A 26,376-nucleotide genomic window follows, 5' to 3' on the forward strand; every position below is an offset into this window, starting at 1 on the left:
CTAGCCAGTCAGCTTGTCAGGAAATAAAAAGGAAATAGGGATAGGAAGACTTATAGACTTTCTTACCATTTCTACATTAGAGTAGTGTTATTATTAACATTTGATCTCTGCAAACTGAAAATGCCTGGTCTCTTAAGACCTTGCTGAAGTGCCAGGAAAACTCACAAAGTCAGTATCATTTGTCTCATAAAACTGTCATTTGATTTTTTGGGCTTAAAAAGCCTGATGGAAGCAGAAGTTCAGAACCTTCTAGACTTTCTGGAATTTAAATCATTTAGCAATATACAAATTAGATCATTGAGCAATAATAAAGGCAGGGTACCCAGAATAAGTGATGTATTGCCACTCATTTAGTTTGTTCCATCCAGTTAAATCTAACCAATTAGAAAACCCAGACCAAAACAATAGTTTGCAAATAACTGCAAACCAGCCAGCTGAACTTGAAGGAACATCATAAAAACTTGTCTCATATATAGATTTTCCTGTGGGTCTAAAATGTTTTCCTAACTGCTTGGTAAGCCCTGGAACAGACTCTCCAGAATCTAATGGTCTCTTCATGTTCCTTTTAAAATTGACTGGAGGGGATCCCTGGGTGGCTCAGTGGTTTGGCACCTGCCTTTGGCCCAGGATGCAGTCCTGGAGTCCCAGGATCGAGTCCTGCGTCGGGCTCCCAGCATGGAGCCTGCCTCTCCCTCTGCCTCTCTCTCTCTCTCTCTCTCTCTCTCTCTCTCTCTATCATGAGTAAATAAATAAATAATTTAAAAATATAAAGTTGACTGGAGATCTGTTTATTGGAGTACCCAAAAGGCCATTTTGCTAAGGGCATAAAAGTTCTGCTGCTCATGGGCCATACTTGAGGACTCGTTAGTCAGTGGGCTGCCAAATGGAATTAAGATGCACATATTTTAATGAAATAAACAGTCATATGCTGGAGAGTAAAACATGTGAGGGCACTTGGTACATACCTAGGATGGAGTCTTAGTGAAAAGCAAGTGTTATTTTATTTCTAGAGTTTAGTGCTATAAAAAGCTTTTCTGTTTTTTCTCCTTTTCCCTCTGATGACTCCAATTGGAAATTAAATCTAGTTCTAAAACATGCACTGAGTACCTACTGTTCAAAGTGCATCATGGCTGATAAAAAGTAGAAGAAACCTGCTCTTTGATTTTTAAGGAGCATGCAATAAAATAGAAGAGCAAGTGCTTATTTAAATGAATAGAAGAGACAGGGACTAATCATTAAACTGTTTATAATCTTGGTCATGTGACTCAAACTAGGCCAATGAGTTGCTCTCCATGGAATTCAGAATTTGTACTTGGGTAACTCAAAGGGTTTGACTTAAGGTGATTCATCTTGACTATATTAGTTTTCTATTGTTACTACAACAAAATACCCAAATTTAGTGGCTTAAAACAACACAAATTTATTGTCTTCTAAATTCTGGAGATTAAAAGTTTGACATAGGTCCCATGGGCTAAAATTAAGTTATTGGCAGGGCTATGCTTCTAGATGCTGCCTGCATTCCTTGGCTCATAGCCTTTTTCCTCCATTTTGAAAATGAAGAGTAGTCAACCTCTATTACAAAGCTGTTTTCATCAAGACAGTGTGATACCAGCACAAAAATGGACAGATAGATCAATGGAATAGAAGAGAACTCAGAAATGGACACTCAACTCTATGGTCAACTAATCTTTGACAAAGCAGGAACTAATATCCAATTAAAAAAAAGTCTCTGCAGGAAATGGTGTTGGGAAAATTAGAAAGCCACCTGCAGAAGACTGAAACTGGACCATTTCCTCACACCATAGACAAAAATAGACTCAAAATGGGGGAAAGACTTAAATATGACAGGAATCCATCAAAATCATAGAGGAGAACACAAGTGGCAACCTCTGTGACCTCCAGGGCATCTTTGGTAGGGGCACTGTTCTGCCTACTACACCAACCTTGTGGCCTTGAAGAATCTGTCACTAGTGCCTTCTTCCCAGATGATACCCTGGTTGTCATCTTTTCTGAGGACTAGTTTTTGGATTTTTTTTCTGTTTCTGTAAAATACCTCTTATCCTTCCAATAAATATGTTCTTTTTGCTTATTTTAGCTACAGCTGACTACTTTTGCTTTTGAACAAACAACCCAAATTTATGCACATGCTCGTTACACTCTCCAACTGGTAAATAAGGCAGTTACCAATGAACTGATTTTAGTCTTGTTTTCTTCTGTCCCTTTCCAATGCTCTGTTTTCAGGAGGGAATGCCAGTAAAATCAGGTGGTGGAGGCTGTAGCTGGGAATCTTGTTCTCTCTCAGAAAACAAATCCAAGGTAAAGATTTAGAGTTGAAATTTTCCACATTAAGGTGATGAAGAAGGCTGCAGTTTACCACATGTCTTATAAGTAGCCATGAACAGGATTTGATAATATTTGCTCATGCAGAAAAGAAGGGCTAAATTAGGAATATTCAAAACCAAGAATAGAAAAAAAGACTCTTACTAATTTCAAGTTTCAAGTTTAAAATCTGTCCTGAGTACCTAGGATACTGAGGGATGTAGAAATTTGATTGTGTATCTATTGTGTTAAAAGAGATATGAACCATCAAAATTGATTTCAGCAACCTAATATCATCTTGTATCTTATCTCTTCTTACCTTCACTGCACAGCTAACCTGTGATGCTAATATAGCCATTTAGCTTTCTTTTTATTAAAGTTAGCATAATATTTCATTTTTCATTTTTTTAGCTGTATTCTATTTGTGCTTAAAAGTGATTCTTATAAGCACAAAGTAGTTGGGTCCTGATTTTTCATCTAATCTAACAAATTCTGCATTTTAATTGGGATTATCTGCATTTATATGTGATGGGATTATTTATATTATTAGGTTTAGGTGTGTCTTATTATTTTCTTTTTGTCCCAGCTGTTATTTTTGTTTTCATTTCCCTCTTTTTCTGCCTTCTTTTGGATTAATTGGTATCTTCCTATAATTCAGTTTTTTCTTCCTTTACTGACTTATTAGTTGTTACTCTTTGTAACAATGTTTTATTATTTCAGTGGTTGCTTTATAATTTATAGTAAACATGTTTAATTTATGATGGTCTATCTTCAAGTGATATTATGCCACTTCACATATAATAAATGAACATTACCGTAGTATTCTCATTTCCTCATTACTGGCCTTTATGAAATTGTTGTCATGCATTTTATGTTTACATATACTATAAACCACATATTGCATTGCTATTTCTTTTTAAAAGATATTTAAATTATAAGGAAAATATATATTTACCCCAGGTAGTGAAGATTTTCAGTGTCTTCATCCTTTGTGTAGATCTATATTTATATCTGGTGTCATTTTTTTTCTACTGAAGAATTTTCTTTACCGTTTTTTGTAGCATGTCTGTTAGTTATGAATTATTTTGGCTACTTGCCTTTGTTTTTGAGAGGTACATTCCTTGGACATAGAATTCTAGAGTGACAGTTTTTCCCCTCAGTGTTTTAAATATGTTGCTCTGCTATCTTTTTGCTTCTGTTATTTCTGATGGAAAATCTACTATCTTCTTTCTTTGTTCCCCCAAGTTTTTACTAAATTCCAATTAGTTAACATATAGTGTAATATTAATTTCAGGTGTATGATTTAGTGATTCATCACTTACATATAACACTCCGTATTCATCGTAAGTGCTCTTCTTAATATCCATCATCCATTTAACCCATCCCCCATCTCAATCTCCCCATCCAGCAACCCTGTTTGTTCTCTATAGTTATGAATGTTTTATGGTTTGCTCCTCTCTCTTTTTTCCCCCTATTATTGTTTGTTTTGTTTATTCCACATGAGTGAAGTTGTATGGTATTTGTCTTTCTCTAACTGACTTATTTTGCTTAGTAGAAGTCTCTAGCTCCATCCACATTGTTGTAAATGGAAAGATTTCATTCTTTTTGATGGCTGAGTAATATTCATATATATGTATATATATATATATATATCATATCTTCTTTATACATTCATCAATCAATGGGCATTTGGGCTCTTTCCATGGTTTGGCTATTGTTGATAATGTTGCTATAAACATTGAGGTGCATGTATCCCTTCAAATCAACATTTTTTGTATCCTTTGGGTAAATACCTAGTGTCACATTTGCTAAATTGAGGGAAGTTCTATGGTTAACCTTTTGAAGAGCCTCCATACTATATTCCAGAGTGGCTGTACCAGTTTGCATGTCCACCAACAATGTAAGATGGTTCCCCTTTCTTTGCATCCTCACCAATGTGTGTTATTTCCTGTTTTCTTAATTTTAGCCATTTTGACAGGTGTGAGGTGATACCTTATTATAGTTTTTATTTGTATTTCCCTGATGATGAGTGATATTGAGCATCTTTTCATGTGTCTGTTGGCCATCTGTTTGTCTTTTTTGGAAAAATGTATATTCACATCTTCTGCTCATTTCTTAACTGGATTATTTGTTTGTTTTTTTTTTTTGGTTGTTGAGTTTGATAGGTTCATTATAGATTTTGAATACTAACCCTTTATCAGATATGTTATTTGCAAATATCTTCTCTTCTTCCAAAGATTGCCTTTTAGGTTTGTCAATTGTTTCCTTCACTGTGCAGAAGCTTTTTATCTAGATGAAATCCCAATATTTCATTTTTACTTGTTTCCCTTGTCTCTGGAGACATATCTAGTTGGAAGTTGCTATGGTCAATGTCAAGAAGGTTACTGCCTTGTTCTCCTCTAGGATTTTGATGAATTACTGTCTCACAATTAGGTCTTTCATTCATTTTGAATTTATTTTTGTTTATGATGTATGAACATGGTCCAGTTTCATTCTTCTGCATGTTGCTGTCCAGTTTCCCAAAACCATCTGTTGAAAAGACTTTTTTCTACTGAATATTCTTTTCTGCTTTATCAAAGATTAGTTGACCATATAGTTGTGGGTCCATTTCAGGATTTTCTATTGTATTCCATTGACCTATGTGTCTGTTTCTGTGCCAGTACCATACTATCTTGATGACTATGGCTTTGTAATATAATGAAGTCTGGAATTGTGATGCCTCCTGCTTTGATTTTCTTTTTCAAAATTGCTTTTGCCAGGCAGAGTCTTTTCTAGTCCATACAAATTTTAGGATTCTTCTAGCTCTGTGAAAAATGCTGGTGGTATTTGGATAAGGATTGCATTGAGTGGGTAGATTGTTTTGGGTAGTATAGACATTTAACAATACTTGTTCTTCCAATCCATGAGTATAGAATGTTTTTCCATTTCTTTGTATCTTCTTCAATTTATTTGATACGTGTTCTGTAGTTTTCAGAGTATAGATCCTTTACCTCTTTGTTTAGGTTTATTCCTAGATATCTTATGTTTTTTGATGCAATTGTAAATGGAATTGATTCCTTGATTTCTGTTTCTGCTGTGTCTTTATTGATGTACAGAGATACAACATATTTCTGTGCATTGGCTTTGTATTCTGCAACTTTACTGAATATGTGTATCAGTTATAGCAATTTTTTGATGGAGTCTTTTTATTTTTCTACATAGAATGTCATATCATCTGCTAATAGTGAAAGTTTGACTTTTTCCTTGCTGATTTTTGATGCCTTTTATTTCTTTTTGCTCTCTTATTGCTGAGGCTAAAACTTCCAATATTATGTTGACAACAGTGATGAGACTGGACATTGCTGTTTTGTTTCTCTGTCCATAGAGAAAATGCTCTCAGTTTTTTTCCATTAAAGATGATATTAGCTGTGAGTTTTTCATACATTGCCTTTATGATGTTGAGGTATGTATGTTCCTTTTATCCCTCCTTTGTCGAGAGTTTTTTTTTTTTTAATCAAGAATAGATGCTGTACTTGTCAAACTTGGCTGCATCTATTGAGTGGATTATATGGTTCTTATCTTTCTTTTATGAATGTGGTATAGCATGTTGATTGATTTGTCAGTATTGAATAACCCTTGCAACCCAGGAATAAATCCCACTTGATTATGGTCAATGATTGTTTTACTCTACTATTGGTTTTGAATCACTAGTATCTTATTAAGAATCTTCGCATCCATGTTCATCAGGGATATTGCCCTGTAGTTCTCTTTTTCATTTGGGTGTTTGTTTGTCTGGTTTTGGAATCAGGGTAATGATGGTCTTGTAGAATGAATTTGAAAGTTTTCCTTCCATTTCTATTTTTTTGAATAGTTTGAGAAGTATAAATATTAACTCTTCTTTAAATTTGTGATGGAATTCCCTTGGGAAGCCATCTGGCTCTGGACTTCTCTGTGTTGGGAGATTTTTGATTACTGATTCAATATATTTGCTGGGTTTTGGTCTGTTCAAGTTTTCTATTTCTTCTTGTTTCAGATTTGCTGGTTCATATGTTTCTAGGAATTTATCCATTTCTTCCAGATTGTCCAATTTGTTGGCATGTGGTTTTTCATAATATTCTCTTATAATTGTATTTTTGTGCAGTTGGTTATGAGCTCTCCTCTTTCATTCATGATTTTATTTATTTGAGTCCTTTCTATTTTCTTTTTGAAAAGTCTGGCTAGAGGTTATCAATTTTATTGATTCATTCAAAGAATCAGCTCCTGGTTTCATTGATCTATTCTACTGGGTTTTTTTTTTTCTTGTTATTGTTTGTTTGTATATTTGATTTCTGTTCTGATCTTTATTATTTCCCTTCTTCTGCTAGCTTTAGACTTCATTTGTGCTTCCTTTTCTGTATATTTGAGATTTTTCTTGCTTCTTGAGATAGGCCTGCTATTTACTTCCCTCTTAGGACTTCTTTTGCTGCATTCCAAAGGTTTTGGACTATTATGTTTTCATTTTCATTTGTTTCAATACATTTTTTATTTCTTTTTAACTTCCTCTTTGACCCAGTCATTCTTTAGTAGGATGTTTTTTAGCTTTCATGTATTTGTGTTCTTTCTAATTTTTTTTTGTCATTGACTTCATGTTTCATAGTGTTGTGGGATGAAAATATGCATGGTATGATCACCATCATTTTGTTCTTGTTGAGGGCTGATTTGTGCCCCTTTTATGTGTTCTATCTTGGAGAATGTCCCATGTACAATTGAAAAGAATGTATTCTGCTACTTTAGGATGAAATGTTCTTAATATACCTGTTAAGTCCATTTGATCCAGTATGTCATTCAAAGCCATTGTTTCATTTTTGATTTTCTGCCTAGATGATCTATCCATTGATGCAGGTGGGGTTGTTAAAGTCCCCTCCTATTATTTTATTACTGTCAGTGAGGCCCTTTATGTTTGTTATAGTTATTTTATATATTTGGGTGCTCCCAAGCTGGGGGCACAAATATTTATATTGTTAGATCTTCTTGTTGGATAGACTCCTTTAGTATGATTTCGTGCCCTTCTTCCTCTCTTGTTACAGTTTTTGGTTTAAAATCTTGTTTATCTGATACATGTATGGCTATTCCAACCTTTTTTTTGACATCCATGTGCCTAGTAAATATTTCTTCATTCCCTCACTTTCAATCTGCACACTTTCTGGTGTCTTTAGGCTAAAATGAATCTCTTGTTGGCAGCATACATATGGGTCTTAGGTACCCATACTTAGCTCTTTTAATTGGAGCATTGAGTCCATTTACATTCAAAGTGATTATTACTAAATATGGATTTAATGCTATTTTATTACTTGATTTTTCATTGTTTCTGGAGATTTTCTCTCTTACTTTCTAGTTTCTGTTGCTTTTGGTCTTTCCCATTTAAAGAGTCCTCTTTAGTATTTCTTGCAGGGCTGGTTTAGTGGTTATGAATTCCTTTAGTTTTTGTTTCTCTGGGAAATTCTTTATTTATTCTTCTATTCTGAATGATAGTCTTGCTGTATACAGTATTCTTGGTTGCATATTTTTTTCCATTCAGCACATAGAATATATCATGCCACTGTCTTCTTGCCTGCCAAGTTTCTGTGGAGAGATCTTCTAATCTTATTTGTCTTCCTTTGTAAGTTAGGGACTTCTTTTTTCTTGCTGCTTTTAGGACTTTTTCTTTATCTCTGTATTTTGAAAATTTAACAACAATATGTCTTGGTGTTGGACTGCCTTTGTTGATTTTGATAGGAGTTCTCTGTGCCTCCTGCATTTGGATATTTGTTTCTTTCCCCAGATTAGGGAAGTTTTCAACTATAATTTGCTCAAATAACTTAGTGTCTCCTTTTCCCTCTCTTCTTTTTCTGGGACTCCTGTAATATGAATGTTATTACACTTTATGGGGTCACTACGTTCCCTAGTTGTCCTTTCATGATCCAAGATTTTTCTTTCCCTTTTCTGTTCAGCTTCATTATTATCCATAATTTTTATCTTTTATATCACTTATTCATTCCTCTGCTTCTTCTATCCTGGTGCATTTTTCATTTTGGCCTGATTAGTCTTTAGGTTTTTTTATCTCTGTGATAAAGGACTCTGTGGTGTCTTCTATGCTTTTCTCAAGCCCAGCTAATATTTTTATGATTATTTCTTTAAAATCTGGATCAGGGATATTACTTGCATCTGTTTCAATTAGATCTCTGGCTGTGGCCTTTTCTTGTTCTTTCTTTTGGGATGAATTCCTCTGTTTGGTATTTTATCTAGGTCTCTATCTTCTTCTCTGTGTTAGGAAAGCCTGTTATGTTTCCTGCTTCTGAGAGTAATGGTTTTATGAAGAAGAAATCAGATACTCTCCAGGGCCTAATGCTTCAGAAAGTGTCTCTGGTGTATGGTGTGTGCACTCTGCTGCTGTGCACTTTACTCTATCTCTCAGGTCAGTCCTTTGTGGAGTTTCTCTTTGCCTGCAGTGGAGGCTGTTTGGACCTTGGCCAGACTGGCCAGTTTTAACTGTGTGTACTCTGTTTTGCTTGTTAGAAGAGACCTCTAGCTATTTCCACTAGGGCTAAAGCTTTGCAGAATTCTGTGGTCAGTAGACATGGTGTGTGTGGGAGGGTTTGTGCTGATTTTCTGGGGTAGGGGTCTGCTATACTGGTTCTCTGGTACACTCAGGTACACACAGAAAAGTAGTACCAGCAGAGCTCATTGGAGTGGGGCTTGATGTAAGCAGTTTAGCTAGCCAGTATTGATGTTGTGTTATTTCCTGAAGTTAGTTTATGCTGAAGGGTTGGGGAGGGAAATGGCACTAGGCAGCTCCTTTGTCGCAGAGAGAGGAATTCATGCTTGCTGCTCTCAGGGGAGTCCTCCCAGAGAAGCCAATAATTTTCTCTTTATGTGTCCTAGGTGTTTTTCAGTTTACTGTTCTCACACCATCTGTGTCCAGGTTGCTTGCCTGCTTAGAGCAGTTCAGTACACTTTGGGCTTTATCCCAGCCAGGTTGGCTAAGTTTCAGAACTCCAAACTTTAGGGATCTGGTGTACAGGGATCTACGATTGTCTTCTGGGACAGGTTCTGCTCTAAGGTTCTGCTCTAGTGGGATTGATGCATGTTTGATCTAGAAGGGCAGAGCACAGGAGTATGGGTTTTGGAACAGAACACACTAAAGAGTCAATCTCCAGGTTATCTGATCTCAGCAGGTGTCTCTGCACTTATGCTGAGGAGTGGAGGAAGGAAATGGCACCCACTGGCTCTTTTTTCCCATTGAGGATGACATCTCTCTCAGATATGCTCCAAGAAGAAGGAACCATTTCTCCTGGTTCTTCGTAGGTGATCCTCAAATCATACTATCTATCCCAGGTTACCTGCCTGCCTTCTCTACAGGAGCACCACAGCACCCTCATGACTCTATACTAACCAGGCCTTAGACCTCTAAGTCTCCAGTCTTTGAGCCCTGCTAGTTGCAAAAACTCATGAAAATCAGCCGCTCTTGTTTTCCCAGTTGATAGCTTTTTTTAAAATAATAAATTTATTTTTTATTGGTGTTCAGTTTGCCAACATACAGAATAACACCCAGTGCTCATCCCGTCAAGTGCCCCCCTCAGTGCCCATCACCCATTCACCCCACCCCCCGCCCTTCTCCCCTTCCACCACCCCTAATTTGTTTCCCAGAGTTAGGAGTCTTTATGTTCTGTCTCCCTTTCTGATATTTCCTACCCATTTCTTCTCCCTTCCCTTCTATTCCCTTTCACTATTATTTATATTCCCCAAATGAATGAGAACATGGCTTTGAGGACGTGTTTTCCTGTGCCATCTTCTGTGTGCCTCTCTCTCTGTCTCTCTGTCTCTGTCTCTGTCTCTCTGTCTTTGTTTCTCTTTTGCACATGCTTGTCTGCTTGTGCACCTCTCTCTCTGCAATCAGGGCTCCCTCCTCTTCATAGCAGCTGTGATTAGTTTCTCCCACAAACCATATCTCTGCATGTCCTATCTTCCATGGTGTGGCCTCTTCTCTCCCTTTAATTGTGTGGTTTGTGCTGTCAGTCCTCAGATCAATTTTTTGAGCATTCAGAATTATTTGTTATTTATCTAGCTGTGTTTGAGGGACAGGCAAGCCTAGGGTCTTCCTACTACTTCACCATCAAAGCTCCTCACCCCTCAATCTGCTGTCTTTTTTATCTTTGTTCCTCTTGATGTAATGTGTCTCTTTTCTCTGGATGCTTTGAAGATTTTCTTTTTATCAATGATTTCGAATGATTTGATTCTCTTTATAAATGGTTTTGACTGGCTGTTGTTTTCTTCATATTTTTTGTTCTTGGAATTTGTTGAGCTTCTTGGATCTGTTGGTTTATAGTCTCCATCAAATTTGGAAAATTTATAATCATTTAAACAAGGTGTTATTTTTATTTTTTTATTTTTTATTATTTTTAAAATATTTTATTAATTTATTCATCACACACACACACACACACACATATGCACAGAGAGAGAGAGAGAGAGAGAGAGAGAGAGGCAGAGACATAGGCAGAGGGAGAAGCAGGCTCCAGCAGGGAGCCTGATGTGGGACTCGATCCTGAGACTCCAGGGTCACAGCTTGAGCTGAAGGCAGACACTCAACTGATGAGCCACCCAGGCATTCCCAGATCGAGGAAGAGTTGTTGATTTTTCAATCTGAACATCTTAGAACATTTGAGGTAAAACAGTAATTCATGCCTCTTATTCTTTCTTGAATCCACTTTTTAAAAAGTGTAATAGAGGAGTGTTTAGAATGACAAGTCTTGGTGTTGAAATTTGGGGAATCTCTAAATGTGATATGGCCTTTAGGAGAGGAAAATATTTATTTATTTTTGTAATAAAGAGACATAAATTTGAGAGGGTCCTACCTTGATTCTTGTGGTTCTGAGGGCCCCTCTCTTACCTTCCTCTTTGAAGAGAAGGAATCTGTGGGGCCAGGCAGCCTGCAACCTCCCACACCTCCTAACTAGACCATACCTAAGGTAATCAGGACCCTAGCATCCTTGATCCAATAGCTCTGAGATTCCAGGGCCTATGTAGGCTTCCTACCTCTATTTACCTCCTAAGGATAGACCATAGCCCTGGTGTGCACATGCTAGGCCTGAGGGAACACCAAAAGCCTAACAGAGTTTGAACTTGAGGCCTAGCATGTGCATATAATGGAGTGGCTCACAGTGCTGGATGTATAGAGGAAGAGTAGAACAGATGAAAGTCTTCTCTTCCCACACCACCATGTTCTACCATGGGAGTCTGTGAATTCTAAATTTAAATCTAGACTGCCATGTTACAAAAGTATGTTTTTAAAGATAAGGTAATAAAAGCTATTTTATTTAAAATTCTGTTTAGTGATAGGGGTACCAGGTGGCTCAGTTGGTCAAGCATCTACCTTGGCTCAAGTCATGATCCTGGGGTCCTGGCATTGAGTCCCGAATGGGCTCCCTCCTCAGTGGGGAGCCTGCTTCTCCCTTTACTCCTACTTATGCTCTCTCTCACTATCTCTGTTGGTATGCCTGCCTCTCTCTCAAATAAATAAATAAAATCTTAAAAATAAATAAAATTCTGTTAGTTATAATGCTAAGATGTTCAGACTTAAAGAAGTAGGTCTTTATTTGTACCCTTGCATTGGGCTCCATAAAGGTTAGATGTGGTCCTCCTACAATAAAAATCAAAATTTCAGAGCCTTATTTCAATAAAAGATTTCAGAAAGGAAGATAGATGGATCCTATAGTGCTCTTCCCCATCTTACCGTTAATAAGGGATGGATGTAAATAGCCAGACCAATAATCCTGAATATAGTCAAATTTAGTGAGTGATAGTCTTTCTCTTAACTTTTCTCTAAGAAGATTTTTTTTAAAAAGATTTTTCAATTTATTTCTTCATGAGAAACTCACAAGGAGAGGCAGAGATATAGGTAGAGGGAGAAGCAGACTCCCTGTGAGAGCCCAATGCAGGCCTTGATCCCAGGACCCCAGGATCACATCCTGAGCTGAAGGCAGATGCTCAACCACTGGGCCTTGCAGGCGTCCCAGAGGATTTTGTAAAATAAGATTTTAATGTGCTTTGAAAGTGGTCCAATCAGTATGTGTCTGCCATATTTTCACTGGGAATGTGGGAAGAAGGGGTCTAGACTGAGGGGTGCTACAATAAAGAATGCTATTATTCACTTCAGGAGGTTCAAAGTGACTTTTGAGTGTGTTTTGGCTATTTTTCAAAAGATGGCTCTTTTATTTTAGCAACATGACTATGCTAGTTTTTAGCTGTCCTACTGCATTAAAGTAGCTTAAAAATTCACATCACTTAATAATCCAACACATGCAACCATCTGTTAAAAGCTACATAAATGTATGTGCATGGTTTTATTCTAGTTCAATGGCTTACTGCTTATTATTCTTAACACAACACATACCTACTTACCAAACAGATTTTATGAAATTTTACCCAGAAACTTCAGATATCTCACCAGATCTTTAACTGAAAATTAACAAGAAGTATAACATCCTGACCTAAAAAATTTTGGTAATATGAAATGAAATATAATTTGTTTCTGAGATTTTGCTTCCAGTTACCTTGATGCTTTGTTGAAATGTAAAAATAAAGGATAATTAATAGTAAATTTTCAATGATATTTAAGTACTTAGATAAAGGCAAGGTTAAAGTAATTTATAGTAACATAAGGGCCTTTCAAATCATGGGGGTCAGTTTAAAATGACAACATAGGATCTAGAAACGGAGGTCTTGGAATAGATTCCAGACTTTGCCACTTAGTTTCTCTTTGACCTTCAGTTTCTGTCTGTGAGGATAATAAGTACAGCCTACTTCTTAGGATTGACTTAAAGATTTAAATAAGACAATTGTTTAAAAAAGTACTTTAATTCTGGAATTTATGTTATATCATACAAATGTCAACCTTAATAATGCTGTTCTTTTGGGTGAGGAAGAGAGAAGGAAAAAAATAAGCACTATCTGTGGAATTATTTTCTTTATATTATATTTGAAGAAATTAAGAGATGAAGTAATCTTTCTAGGATCACAGTTTGTAAATATATCTGACTCTGAAGTATGTATGTTCTTTTAACACCATTTGATAATTTATATTTTCATGCATTATCTTTTCTTGGAATATATTCAAGAGAAATATCCCTTCCATCTTCCCTTCCTTCCTTTTAATATGTGCAGGGTCAAAAAAACCTTGTTAAAGTAGACTGAGGCTTGAAGAATGAATATGTTACCAAGGCGACAGAGGATGAGAGAGAATTTAAAGAGAAAGAAAAAAAGTTGCACATTCAAAGACTTATGAGAGGTCATGTTGTACTCAAGGGATTGCCAGCAATTTAGTATGATTTGTGCTCATGTTCTGTGTATGTGTGAGGGGAGTGGCTTAGAAGTACAAGGAGTTATAAGGGATGAAGCTCGAGAAGCAGGGAGGGGCTAGATGAAGAATAGCCTTGTAAGTCAAATTAAGAATTTGGGAATGGACCCTGTTGGGGTTGGGGAGCTAACAGGGATTTCTCTCCAGTTCTTAGGGGAAAAGGTCATTGCAGTTATGCATTTTAATAAGTATTATTGGAGGGAGTTGATTACATTTCCCCTATTAATTCTTACAAAATGTATTTACTAAAGCTTACCACATTTGACTTAGAAAAAGTACAGAAGATACAATTTAAAGATCATTACAGCAATGCCCAATGGTCTTTTTAGATTTTCACTGTGTGGTCTCTGTTAAACTCTCTCTACCTCTCTTGGTATTCAGTTTCAAGTCTGCTTATGCAGACTTATGCTTATGCCTCAAATTCATTTTCTGACACCATAGTTCTCTTTTGTAGTCAATTTTAATTTCTTTTGGCATTTTTTTGTTGTTTTGTTGACTTCATTTGAATTCAACCTGGCAATGATGGATCATTTTGGCATCAAAAAAAAGTAAGAAATCATTGTCTCAGTGAAAATGAATTCCTACCATTGGAAATAAATGTGAATAGTTGATGAGTCCAGTTGTGCAGGGGATTTGTAGCATACTCAAAAGCTTCAGAAGCTAAATATACAAATGGACAATGGTCAGACCTATATTAAAATAGGACTCTGGCTTACAACCTATAGCAACCAGTCCAAGATGCCAAATCACAGCTTCTGTAGCAATCAGCCCTAAATGGCCAGGATTTGATCAATAGTTGACACATTCTCTAATTTTGCTCCCATTTTCAATGTAATAAATAACTGAAGAAAGGCAAATATCTGTTCTTCTATCCAATCTCATAGGATGCCTCAGATCTAAGTAAGCCTGCTCTGAGCTTCTCCATGCCAACAGCTTCTACTCTGGGAGTACCTGAAGCCTTCCTTTTTTCTATGTTCTTCCACTCCTCTGCCTGCCTTTGAGTCTCTGCCAAAATGCAAATGATGGTAGCTCTCTCCATTCCTTTATCAAGACTGAATAAATAGTCTTTACTCCTTCTGATTTGGGTGGTCTTTGTTTATTTCCATAAAATAAAGGCTCCTTCAGTAAAGGGATATTTGCTGACTTAGGTGGGTGGTTCTGGGCACAGAAATCTTTCCTGCAGTCTCCCTGGTTACAGTATCTTTTACAAGTACTTGAAGGGGTTCTTTAAATTTAGGTTTTGTTACAAAATGATTAAAGAAAGACAATTTAGGGTGATACAAACAGACTTTCATACTTCATGAAGCATACAGTCTCCTTTCAGAAAACTGCAAAATGAGGCAGAAGACAGGAAGCTTTTGCAAGATAAAGAATAAAGAACAAAGAAGAGAGAAATAGAAAATATCTGATTGGCTGGGGTCAAACAGTCAACTTTCTTTGGGGTGAGAAGTCCCAGAGATGGCTTGGTGTTTGGCTGACTGGATATACAGTTGACCCTTGAACATGGGTTTGAACTTCATGAGTCCAGTAACATGTGGGTTTTTTAATACTGTAAATGGATTTTTTCTTCCTTTGATTTTTTTTAGAAACATCTTTTCCCCTCTAGCTTATCTTATTGTAAGAATACTGTATATAATTTATAAAACATACAAAATATGTGTTATTTGACTATGTTCTTGGCAAGGCATCCAGTCAACAATAGATTATTAATAGTTAAATTTAGGGGGAGCCAAAAGTTATACAGATTTTTGACTGCACAGAGGGTTGGTGTACCTAACCACTGTGTTGTTCAAGAGTAAACTGTACTGCCCCTTTACAGGGACACAAAATTTATCTAAGTTATAGTTTGCTAATGTGATACTTCAGCAGGAGCAGCTCCATCTTGGGCCTAGAAAGCTATTCAAACAGTTTTATGATCACAACAAAAAAGAATAAATAAGATTGAATTCATATTCTGAAGTAAAACTACATGTGTCAATCAAGCAGGTAAAAAATACATATAGGTGAATATGAAACTAACTGAAATGAAGATATGGTATATATGGTTTTAACCCTTATTTCACTAGGGGATTGGAGGATTGCTAAATTTGTGCCGTTATGTTTTTTTTTCTTCTGTCTTTAATCTGCTCTGTGTTCTCAGGCTGGACTTCCTGGCTGCCTTATACTGGATCTTCTCTCCTTAGGTGGTCTCTGGCAAATGCTGTTCCCCTGCCTTATGGGTTCTTTCTGTGACTCATGGTAATAATGGTGGGGTTATATATAGAAAAGGAAAAATCAACATCAAAAACCTTACTGTTTATTTTACTTAACAAGTGGTTTCCCCACTATTCAGACATAACTGATAATTATTTATTCTCTGGCCCTGTTAACTGACTGTAGAATTTTGGGATTAAAAAAAGTTTTTAGGGATCCCTGGGTGGCTCAGCAGTCTAGCGCCTGCCTTCTGCCCAGGGCGTGATCCTGGTCTCCCAGAATTGAGTCCCTGCATGGAGCCCACTTCTCCCTCTGCCTGTGTCTCTGCCTCTCTCTCTCTCTCTCTCTCATGAATAAATAAATAAAATCTTTTAAAAAAACTCTTTAAATGTCCACCCTTTGTGGATTATAATATGGGTTTATCTGATCCTTATCTTTCTCACGTTTTTACCTTTTCATCTTCCCCTCTTTTCTTCCTTTACCCTCTGGTCCCTGTTCCCATAAGTCCTTTTTGCCTCTCTCCATAATTTCATCATATGCAGATGTTGTATCAGAAATCTGTGTTAAAAAGGCTCAGTCTGTGCAATAGGCTATTCCACTTGACCTAATGATGACAATTCTGAAAAGCATTTGCTAGAAGAATTTAAAAACTGGAAAACATTTGCCAGAGGAATTTAAAAAGCTAAAATAGACTATTATTCTGTACTCTTGATAGTGAAAATATGGTTGGTACTTTTAGCTGTTGAAGAGTTTTTTGGTTTTTGATTAAATTTTTTAAAAATATATTATGTCTCTCTTTTAAGAGGAGAGCTCCCTGAGGGCAAAGATTGTATCTTATAGGAATAAAGGAATAGTGGAATTGCTAAGAATATAGTGGATATATGCTCTGCTTTCTCAACATGTCTTTCTTTGACAAATCATCTTTTACCTATTTTTTGTGCTTCTTGTGAGAATTTAAAACTAGTAACTTTGCCTTTATTCCTAACAATTATCACCTTCTCCCTTATTTCATCCACAGGGAAAAATACAGGACAAGCTTTGGTCAATCAAAGTATCCCTGTTTCTTGCAATAGTCATTGGTCCTAGGGCCAATCTGAAGGACAGGCAGAGAGAACTGGTAGCTCCTGAGGGCAGGACTATGTTATCCATTTATATGTATATTCATGGTATCTAGTTTGGCACTTGGTCCAGAACTGACACCACATAAATATTTAGTGAATGAATCTTGTAAATTAGAGAATGAATCTTGTAGTCTCCCTCCCTATATTTCTTTTCTCATATTTTCTCCATGTCTTCCTGCAATGTCCTTTACATTGCTCATTTGAATTGGCATTTTTTAAAAAAGATTTTATTTATTTATTCATGAGAGATACAGAGAGAGAGAGAAAAAGAGAGAGAGGCAGCGACACAGGCAGAGGGAGAAGCAGGCTCCATGTAGGGAGCCCGACATGGGACTCGATCCTGGGTCTCCAGGATCACACCCTGGGCCAAAGGTGGCGCTAACCCACTGAGCCACCTGGGCTGCCCCTGAATTGGCATTTTTGCTAGAGTCTCACTTTAGAGACAACCACATTGCTTAAGAAAAGACCCACTCTAACATTCTCTTTCTTCTGTTTCTGACTGACTGAAAGGGCCACAACCACTGGACTTGGAGGCTTGGCTTATCCGAACCAGCATTGTTGGCCAAATTGCTGGTGTTCACTCAGTGCCTGCTCTCCCAGGTGGGGAGAGGCTCCTGACCTTCCTTCCCACCCATGTCCAACTCTAAATTCCAGCCTCATTATCTCCCAAGCCTTGGAATTTGCTGGTGTCTATATACTGCCTCCCACATTGCTAATTAAACTGAAGATAAAGTCTTTTTGTGACTTCTACTTTTTACCCACATCACAGATTAAATTTCTTTGAAATTTTAAGAAAAGAACAAATGAAAAAGGAATATATTTTTTAAAAGATTTATTTGTTTATTTTAGGTAGAGAGAGCAAGCGGGCTAGCACTCCTATGTGTGTGCAAGTAGGAGAAGAGGCAGAGGGATAGGATCTTAGATAGACTCCTGGCTGTGCTAAGAGCCTGAGGGGCTCCATCCTATGACCCATGAGATCATGACCTGAGCTGAAACCAAGAGTTGGCTTTTTAACTGATTGAGCTACCCAGGTGCCCCCAGAGAATATTCTTCTTTTTTTTTCTTAAAGATTTTACTTCTTTATTCATAAGTTAGAGAGAGAGAGAGAGAGGCAGAGACACAGGCAGAGGAAGAAGCAGGCTCCATGCAGGGAGCCTGATTGTGGGCCTTGATCCCTGGTCTCCAGGATCTCGCCCTGGGTCGAAGGCAGGCACTAAACTGCTGAGCCATCCAGGGATCCCTGAGAATATTCTTTTAACACACACAAAAAAATACTTTTTATAATTTCTTGCTAACTTACTACTGAACCCAATTTCAGAATGACCTTTTTGAATTTTATCTTGGTTCTCATCTTTATGCATTCTGATAGAGATTACAAGCCTGAGAAATGATCTAGAAGTGTGGAGGGATGAGGAGGTGTCTATGCGCCTGTTGTTGGAGAGAATTAATAGCTAAGGTTAGGGACTATTGTAGTCCTTCATTTTAACACTGATTCCCAGGGTCTTGTACAGTGCCTAACATAGAGTTGATGCTCAATCATAGTCCTCACATTACTTCAAGGTTTTTTCTTTTTACTTTTTTTTATGATTTTATTTATTTATTCATGAGAGACACACACAGAGAGAGGTAGAGACACAGGCAGAGGGAGAAGCACACTCCATGTAGGGAGCCCGATGTGGGACTCGATCCTGGGTCTCCAGGATCAGGATCAGGCTCTGGGTTGAAGGCAGCGCTAAACCGCTGAGCCACCTGGACTGCCCCAAAGGTTTTTTTCATGTACACATTTTATGGCTGAAGATATTTCGGCTTAGAGAGTAAAAATGGGTGCTGTGGAAAGGCTTTTTGGATAAAGAGATGCTGGTGTTGGGATTTGAATTTTGCTCTGTTCTGTGACTATGATCTTAGGCAAGTTGTTTAACCACTCTGTTACTCTTTGCCTAAAGAGTAGGAATAATAATAGATATTTTGCAGGATTTTTGTGAAGATTAGCAATAATAAATGCAAGGGCCGATGTATACTAGATAATAATTGGGACTCTTAAGGTCACCCAGCCACTCAGTAAAAGATCTAATATTCAAACCCAAGTGTATCTAGCTCTAAAGCTGAAAGAAAGACTGAGGTCTTAGAGATACCACTATCTTGTTAATAGAGCATTTAATTTGTGTGGCCCTGCTGGATGAAAATGCTTTGCAGAAATCATGATGTTTATATTCATGCGCTATTTATCTTAGAGGATATTATAGATGAAAGCAGCTCTTTGTATTGTGGTGCTCTTGTAGGACTTTATGTTTTTTAATTATCATTTAAATGATGTAAGTCTATTTTCTGCACATAGTGGTCAACTAATCCATTGTTTTCTAACAGAAGCATTACAGAAGTTAACATCCTGTTTACTATTTGTGTCCTGTGTCTGAGTTCAGTATTTCTTTGGCATTTCCATAGAGAGCCTAGGGTCAACTGAATAGAAAACCAGTTGAGTGTCATAAATTGAGACAGAATGCTACTTCTTTGTACTTTATGTATACATTAGGAAGGGATAATGACTTTTTCCTAAATAAAGATTATAAATCAATATTCAGTGGGCTACAGAAAAGATTTTCTGGTTATGCCAGATACTAGTGTAATTGTTTCTCAAAGGAAATTTAATAAATATCTAAAATTGAATCTGTGCTGACTGAAAATCTTACTTGGTGACTTGGGAGGCAGATCTTTAAAATTGCATGAAACAATAAAGACTCCAGTGTTCAGACAATAAGCTTGTCAGATAACTACATCATCATACAAAATAATCATCATACAGAAAATCAATATAAAACCAATTCTTTATTATAAAATTTATAAATCAGGAAATAAGTTCTATATGCAAAACTCAAAGATTCACTTTGCACATATTTTAATCCTTCATAAATTCCTTTGTTTCAGAAGATATATTTACCCTTTTAAGTTTTTTCTGACTGAATTCCAGGAAATATTTACCCATGTGATCTGACTATTTCAGTTTAAAATGTATTATTAGGCACCTTTCTTTATCTCTTCTCTCTTTAAACCCACAGTAATTATCCCAATTGCTGGAAAAGTCTACCAGGTAAAATAGGAAAGAGGAGTATCTAAAAAATAAAAGAAATTACATATATATACACACATATATATGGCTATATATATATATATACATGGTGTATTACTATATACACACATATATATGGCTATATATATGTATATATACATATTTATACACATACATATATATGTATATATACATATACACCATTAGTTTAATATAAGTTGGGAATTTTCAACTAGATTACACATAGAAGCTGAGGGCCTATTGTATGCAATCCATTGTGCTGGCTGCTATAGCAATAAGAGATGAATAAAACACGTTTATTGACCTCATGAACTTTGATCTAGTTGGAGGGACAAGATGTATATTTACTAAAAATATGACTGTGTAGTAAGAGATTTTTTAAGGCAAGAAATGTTAAAAGAATCGGGGATCCTTGGGTGGCACAGCGGTTTGGCGCCTGCCTTTGGCCCAGGGCGCGATCCTGGAGACCTGGGATCGAATCCCACGTCAGGCTCCCGGTGCATGGAGCCTGCTTCTCCCTCTGCCTGTGTCTCTGCCTCTCTCTCTCTCTCTCTCTCTGTGACTATCATAAATAAATAAAAAAAAAAATTAAAAAAAAAAGAATCGGATAATTATGACAAATTTCCAAATGTGTGAGAGAAAACAAGAGTGATAGAGGGTTAGACTTTACCCTGAGAATCTTCTTGAAGAGGAAGAATTTGAATTAACTTCAAGTGTAGTTGCGTTCCAGATAAATTAAGAGGAGACATGGAGACTGTTAGATTTAACTGTTGGGTTTTCATTAGACAAAGGCTTTTACTACCAGCATAAAGATATTATAAACCTTTATCAAAATTTTATGACCAAATTTTGGCATTATTCTATTAGCAAATTATAATTTCTCTCAAGTGTGATTTAAAGATATTTGAAAAAAATGTGTTGCATGCTTTTTAGTATATTTTTAACTGATTATAAAAGTGATTTGTGTTCATTATAAACTATAAAATGTTGAGAATCATAAAGAACATGTAAATACCTCCTAATTTCTACTGTTTAACATTTTGGCACATTTTTTTCTGCTATATTTTCTTCTAAAATATGTATTTTTTTCTGGTAATAAAAGTAATACTATATACTTACTATAAAAACCTATTACATAAATAATACATAGAAAGTAAAAATTTCCTATAATAACTACACTGATAGTCCTAGACTGGTATTAACCATCTTAGAACAAACTTTTTATTTTATTTTAAAGATTTTATTAGAAAGAGAGAATGAGCATGAACAGGGGAGACGGGTTAGAGGCAGAGGGAGAAGCAGACTCCTGGCAGGGAAGCAGGGAACCAGCCCTGGGGCTCCATCCCAGGACCCCAGGATCCCAGGATCACGACTTGAGCAGAAGGCAAATGATTAACCCCGCCACCCAGGTGCCCCTAGAACAAACTTTTTAGGGCTTGCAAACTCAGTGCAGCAGATTTTACAATGACCAGGAGTGGTGGGGACGGCTGCATACTTGAGAAAGCACCCTCCGTCTAAGGTGCTTGATTTCAAACTTTGCTTGACAATGACCAAATACAATATATGACTGGGCTGATTTGGACTACAGTACCCTGTTTTGCAATGCCAACGTAGATAAAACAATATAAACATTTTGTAATTTTTCCTATTAAAAGTCATATAAGAATATCTCATGTCATTGAAATTTCCTTGTAAATGTATGTTTTTGGCCTCATAATATTCTACCAAGTTATTATATTGTGATCTACTTAAATGTTTTCATTCTACTGTTGTTAAGCAGTTCTGTTTTTCAGTTTGTGTAACATACATAAAACTTTGCACACCTGGATATATAGCAGGAACCTCAACAGCCCCAAACTGAAGTTTTCACTATTTCTGCTTTAACTATTCCTTTATCAGTGCATTAATGTATTACAGTGGAATGGAATATCTATATCCCCATGTAAGTCCCTATGCAGAGTTCAGAATCTTTCTGAGGTTTATTTTTTGGAGGGTGAGTGAGTGGAGGTAGTACCTGTATTTTTCCTAAATCTACCAGAAAGCAGGCCATTTGTCTTGTGTGGTTCCCAGTTCTTTCTCTCATCTCCTATCCCTTACTTAATTTACTTCCTTCTCTCCCTCTTTACTCAGCACCACACTAGAAGACTGTTATCACACATACATAGCAGATTTTATAGCACAATAAATACTTAAGATTAAATATTCAGACATCTTTGTTTACTGTGATGTGGCCTTACCTGCCTTGGGTATTTCCCACTGGTAGACTTTCCTTTTAAGCCCCCATTCACTTCTCTGCTTGTCCCTGTTCCCAGACAGATGTCCAAGAAAACTCTAAATTTGTCTTACTTTCTTGTACAATAGAATTCAGCCTTTCTTTGTTTTCCTCTCTCTTATTCATAGACAGGTGGTATACTAGGCTTGGGGAGAAAATTTTGGATAAGACACAGAGCCTTGACCTTATGGAGTGTGCATCTGTCTTCTTACTTCTCTTGGATCTGTCTTATTACCATTACTTGTTCCTAAGTCATCATCCTCTTTTGGAAGGTTTTGGTAAGAAACCTTCTAGGTGGATTCTTATGTTCACTCTTGCTCTCCTTCAGATCTTTCCTCTTCTTTCCCCTTGCTCTTACTGCTGCAAGGACAGTCTTTTAGAAATGAAAACTTACCTTGAATCTCTGGTTTCCCATTACATTTAGGATCAAAGTAAAACTGTTTAAATGGTTTTCGAGCTGCTCTGGGATCTGTCCTTGTCTATTTTGCCTGACTTGCAGATGTTATTCTGTACTTGTCTCACTCAAAATAAAGTAGATATTTGTCATTGCCATAAATCTAAAATCTCCTTTCCTCCAGCTATGCACTATCCACATGTGGTTCTCTTGATCTGAGCTTTCTTCTAGCGTATCTTTGCCTAGCGGTCTCAAGTCCTGTTATAAACTTGACCTCAGGGAAGTTTTTCATTCAAGGCTACTTCCCTCTCCTACATCCTCTAAAGTAGCTTATAATTTCCATTTCACACTTAGAGTTATTTTCTAAATACCTTTTAAGGATAATGTTTAGATTTAACATTTGCCTGTTTAAGGGTTTGAATACTTTATTGACTCTTGATACACAGTGTCAAATGTTGTGACAACTCTACACTCAACAATATTTATATATTTTTAGGAAGATTTAGAAAGTTATATTTGTGTTCTCATTCATTTGGGGAATATAAATAATAGTGAAAGGGAATATAAGGGAAGGGAGAAGAAATGTGTGGGAAATATCAGAAAGGGAGACAGAACATAAAGACTCCTAACTCTGGGAAATGAACTAGGGGTGGTGGAAGGGGAGGAGAGTGGGCGGTGGGGGTGAATGGGTGACGGGCACTGAGGGGGGCACTTGACGGGATGAGCACTGGGTGTTATTCTGTATGTTGGTAAATTGAACACCAATAAAAAATAAATTTATTTAAAAAAAAAGAAAGTTATATTTGATCTTGGGATTTTTTTTAGATCATTTGTCTCTTTAATATTGAAATCACTTCTTGCTGCATTTGTATGTATATGAGAAAATTTAATATATAGATACATGTTTTATGTTTTTAGAAGTACAATTTTCAGGGCACTTGGGTGGCTCAGTGGGTTAAGCATCTACCTTTGGCTCAGGTCATGATCCTGGGGTCCTGAGATCAAGCCCCTTGGGGCTCAGGTAGGGTGTCTGCTTCTCCCTCTCCCTCTACCTGTCCTCCCTACTCATGTGCTCTCTCTCACTCTGCTCTTTCTCTCAAATAAATAAATAAAATCTTTAAGAAAATGCAATTTTTCTATGAAGTAAGCTATAGTTGTCTATAGAACAATAGAAATGAAGAATGGATTTTCATTTAACACATACTATGTCAGTTTAAAATCTTATTTTTTATGAACTTAATTTATTATTCCTACTAGTGTAGGAATAGAAGTCTGTAACTATTTTCTATGACTTTTTTAAGGTTGCTACTCTGCTTCTAAAAATATAATTTTCAAAGATTGCTTAATATTGTTGGTAGTCAAAATAATAATTTATTGCTTCATTGTGTAATGCTTAGATTATTTCTATTTTTACTATTATATATGGTGCTGAGATAAACATCTTCATGAATATTGATATTGATAATTTTTTATTCTTGTCTAAATGTAATTGCCTACAAGTAAAATTGTCAGTTCAAAGTGCATGGGTATTTTTATTCCTCTTGATTTATTTTGTCCAGGCACTTTCCTAAAGGAAGTGAAAACATCAGTATGGTTAAAAGATTCTGGGACCAGATAGCCTAGATTTAAATTGTTTCACCAACTTTCTAGTTGCATGACCTGAGGCAAGTTAATTAACCTTGCCTCAATTTCCTCATCTGTGTTCTAGATTTGTGAGGATGAAATATATTAACATATGAAAAGTACTTAGAAAATTCTTGGCCTTGCACCAATAATATATGAAGATATGAATTTCATTGAATTTTCACTGAATTTTGCTTAAAAAACCCATTTTTAAAAAATAAAATGGTTCTGTTTTTGATTTACAGTTTAAGAAATTATTTTTTTCCATTAAGACTTTTTTTCAAACATCACTTTGGAGAAAATGAAAATGGCTAGGTCCTAGCCATTCCTAAAACTTGTGAGTTTCACTGAAATAAAGATCTCCTTTAACTTAAGATGAAACCCCTTGTGAGTTCTTGAAGGTCAGTTTCTTAATAGGGGTATGGAGTGCAAAAGAATTCTAGAAATCTTATTTATAAGAAAGTTGAAAGCAAATCATGTCTTTCTAACCAAGTATTTGTGTAATAATGTTTACAAGAACTCTTGGTAGTTTGAACTTTAATAAGTCTTTCAGATCGAAGAAAAAACTTCCAGAGATTTAGAAGAAAAGACTTGGAAATGTGAGAAAATGAACAAGTCAAAGTTATTTTATCTTGATTTTTATATGTACCTTTTACTTCTTCCATGAATTTGTGCTTCTATTGTATTATTGTGTTTTGCATGCATCCCCTCCCCCCCCTTTTTTTTCCAACTGAGCAATTTAAAACCAAAGATTCCATGAGGGAATAAATCACAGTATTTGGTAGTGGAATTAGATAGCTGTTTAGGAATAATGTAGACTAGTGGGCTACAACAGAGCCTACAGACAGGGTAACAGGAATAACGTAGAACTTTTTTTTTTTTTTTTTTTAAATAAAAACCTCCTCTGGGCATCAGAACATAGAGAAAAGACATGCTACCTTTTTAAAGTGAATGTTTGGAAGGTAAAAGCAGTCTTGCAGACTAACTATTGTTGACACTGAACCAAGACAAAAGGAAAGAAGGAGGGAAAGAAGGAGAGGAGGAAGCCAACAACTGTCTTCCATATTATGCATTCCAGAAAAAGGTGAGAAAAAATGAATAGGGAGTATTGCAGATTTGTAGAATGGCAATGTCAAATTGCTATATCAAATCTTGTGGAAATTTTGTCAAAAAATTTTTTTTAATTTTATTTATTTATTCATGAGAGACACACACACAGAAAGAGGCAGAGACATAGGCAGAGGGAGAAGCAGGCTCCCTACTGGGAGCCCAATGCAGACTTGATCACAGGACTTTCCAGTATCAAGACCTGAGCCAAAGGCAGAGATGCTCAACCACTGAGCGATCCAGGTGCCCCATGTCCGAAATGTTCTAGTCTGTACCTTAAGGAATGTATTACCAATCTGGAAAAAATTTACTGAGGCGCTGTGTGAAAGTTTTATATCGCTAAATATTCATTAGGGCAGCTTCACTGGGCATCTGTAGGTGAACTTGTTTATGGCATAAATAACTTTCGATATCTAGTGGGGGATACGCTAGGTTTCCTGAGATTCAAATGGAAGATTAACTCTGTTTAATGTAGGAAAAGCCTGAAGAACTTTCAGCGCCTGGGCCACCGTGTCTGTAGACATGTTTTTTTTCCCCCCTCTGTTAGGTAGAAGAAAGAGCAGGAAGGAAGTGCTGGGGGCTGCAGCAGTGTCTCTGCAGCCTTGGGAGACTGAGAAGTGAGTATGGGAGCTTAAAGTGGAGGAGCAAGTTAGGAATCAGAGCAGGAAAAGCACATCACTGGAAGAGAGCATATTTTAAAGCCTATGGTAGACAGCAGGGCAGTGATGAAAGGGATGACAAGTGTTGTTCCCTAGGATGGACAGATCACAAATTCACGGCAGGCCAAAGAGTTGCAGAAAGTAATCAACCTTGGAGTTGTCACCGGATATTCTGGTCTTGACAGGTTTCTGATCTAGCCAGAGGCTTCTACACACTGTGCTGATTTGAGGGAGAGCATAAGTGCTCTCA

Source organism: Vulpes vulpes, chromosome 13 (assembly GCF_048418805.1).
Source record: "Vulpes vulpes isolate BD-2025 chromosome 13, VulVul3, whole genome shotgun sequence".
In the NCBI taxonomy this organism is placed as follows: Eukaryota; Metazoa; Chordata; class Mammalia; order Carnivora; family Canidae; genus Vulpes; species Vulpes vulpes.